This window comes from Chiloscyllium plagiosum, chromosome 11 (genome assembly GCF_004010195.1).
Source record: "Chiloscyllium plagiosum isolate BGI_BamShark_2017 chromosome 11, ASM401019v2, whole genome shotgun sequence".
Lineage (NCBI taxonomy): Eukaryota > Metazoa > Chordata > Chondrichthyes > Orectolobiformes > Hemiscylliidae > Chiloscyllium > Chiloscyllium plagiosum.
The window spans coordinates 51,927,828-51,930,536 of NC_057720.1; the positions used below are offsets into that span (position 1 = coordinate 51,927,828).

Sequence of the window (2,709 nt, forward strand, 5' to 3'; positions counted from 1 at the left end):
TCTCCAATACTTTCTCTCTCTGCACATTCCATACAAATCTCACCATGTGCGTGAGAAAGCTGTCCCTTAGGGCGCCCTTAAACCTAAGCGCTCTCGATTTGTACTCCCCAACCCCTGGGAAAAGACCTTTATTGTTTACCCTATCCATGCCCCTCATATTTATATTAACCTCGGTAGGGTCACCTCTCAGTCTCCAATGCTTCAGGGAAAATAACCCTAGCTTATTCAGCAACAATCCTGGCAACGTTTTGAAAACCTTTTCTATGCCCTTTCACGTTTCACAACATCCTTCCTATTGCGGGGAGATTGGAATTGCAGAGACCTCCAGTTGTTCCCTGAGTTCCCCAGTCTTTGTCCATAGTAGGTTCTGGAGTGAAAAACTTGTTTAGGGACTTAGTCATATCCTGTAATTCCAAACATCGATGGCATCATTGATCTTTAAGGGCCGCTATTTTGACTCTACCTACTTGTATATTCTTAATATATTTGCACAATCACTTTTGGATTCTTCTTATCTTTCTCTGCTGAGGCTATTTCAAGTGCTCTTTCTGCATTCCTGATTTCCACCCAAAGTGTATTCCTACAGCCCCTATGCTCCTAAGGGATTCCCTTGATCCAGCTGGCTATTCCTGACATGTGGTCCCTTTTCCTTGACTAGACCGTCAATAGACAACCAGTGTTTCCTAACGCTGTCAGCATTGAGCTGCACACTAAACGGAACATGGTGGCGCTGAACGCTCAATTTATCTCACTTTTAAAATATTCTCATTTGCCGACTTCCCTTTCCCTGCAAATAGACTCCCCAATCACACTTTGAAAGTTCCTGGTTAAGACTAGGAACTTTGCATCCGTCTCCAATACTTTCTCTCTCTGCACATTCCATGCACATCTCGCCATGTGCGTGAGAAAGCTGACTCTACAGCTTTCTCTACATTCTCTATATTCTCTACATTGAAAAGTTTCTCTACATTCCTGGTTAAGACTTTATAACTTGAACTTGTGGACCCGGCCTGTCCTTTTCCATCGCTATTTTCAAACTAATAGAACTGTGGTCACTTTGGCAAAATACATTCCCACTAACAGCTCAGTCCCTTTCCCTACTTTGTTTCCCAAGGGGAGGTCAGTATTAGCCCCTTTCCCTATTCAGGACATTTACATATTGATTGAGAGTTTTCAGGAATGCAATGACCAAATTCCTCCCTTGCAAACACTGAACACTGGCAGTCCCAGTCTATGTTTGGAAAGTTTAAAAACTCCAACCATAACAGCCCTATTATTTTGATTGATATTTGAGATCTCCCGACATATTTGTTCCTCAGTCAGCCATGGCTTATTCGGGGTTCGTACGACAATCTTAGTCAAAGTGATGACCCATTCTTATTTCTCAGTTCCACTAGAATAGCTTCGCTGGGTGTTCCCACAGGAATATCCTCTCTAAAACCCACTACCACACGTTCTCTCTGGCCTCCCCTTCCAAGATTCCTGTAGCATCTCGACCTTGAAACATTGAGCTGCAATTCCTGCCCCTCCCTCAGCTGTGTTTCTGCAATAGCTATAATATCCCAGTCCCATGTTCCAACCCATGCCCTGAGTTAATCTGTCAGGCCTCTTTCATTGAAATAAATGCAGTTTAATCATCAGTTTCTCTACATTCCCTGCGATGTTCTTGCCTGCCTTGTCTGCTGAATGTTCTCTTTCTTTAACGTGTGCACTGGCTGTTAATCTTCTTTCTGGCCTTACAGCTGTTTAAGGTCCAACACCCTGCCAGGTTAGTTTATATCCTCTCAAGCAATTCGCCACACCTGGGTATGGGGCCCCCTTCCGACCCCAGTTCATGTGCCTTTCCCACCCTGTCTCCCTGTGTTGACACCTTCAGGGATCTAGGCACATGTCCACTAAGATCCCTTTGTTACTCAGTACTCGGCAAGGATCGAGCATTCATTACGTCTGTCCTTCGCTTATCGTACCTCCCACAGGGGTATGACCTTACATTGATCAGTACTAATCTCTGCTCAGATTATCATCTGATCGTCATTAGACTGTATCTAGAGACCAAACCCCTCACTGTGAACAACTCCGTCAACTTTCGTGTCATCTGCAAACCGACTAATGATACCTTATGCTTTCACATTGAAGTTATTATTCCACAGAAGAATCAACAATTCCTGCACAGATCCCCATGGTACACCCGCTGGTGAAAGGATTTCAAATACGAAGAAGTTTATCCCCCAATTTTGTATCCAATTTACCAATTTGCCTTGAATCCCATGGGCTCTTCCCTTTTGAACCAGCCTTCCATGTGGGAACTTGTAGAAGGCCTTATTCAGGTTCATGTAAACCACATCATTTGCACTGCCCTCGTCAATATTTTGAGAGACCAAATCAAAAAACGCAACTGAATTCTGAGGCGGTATCTTCCTCTAATAAATCCGTGATGACGCAGCCGAGTTGACCCTTGTGTTTGCAAGTGTTGATTTATCCTCACAATTGTTCCCAATGATTTCCCTCCCCCTGCTGTCAGACTATCTGCTCTGTAATTACCTGGCCTATCCCTGCTGCCCTTCTTGAACAAAGGAACCACATTAGGGTATCTTCCTCTAATAAATCCGTGATGACGCAGCCGAATTGACCCTTGTGTTTGCATGTGTTGATTCATCCTCACAATTGTTCCCAATGATTTCCCTCCCCCTGCTGTCAGACTATCTACTC

General features: G+C 44.1%; 1 protein-coding gene across 4 annotated transcripts in view; it reads right to left on the reverse strand.

Moving 5' to 3' along the window:
• LOC122554392 (cytochrome P450 4B1-like) overlaps positions 1-2,709 on the reverse strand; it is a 63,054-nt gene that overhangs the window by 16,912 nt on the left and 43,433 nt on the right. The gene's annotated exons all lie outside the window — the stretch shown is intronic.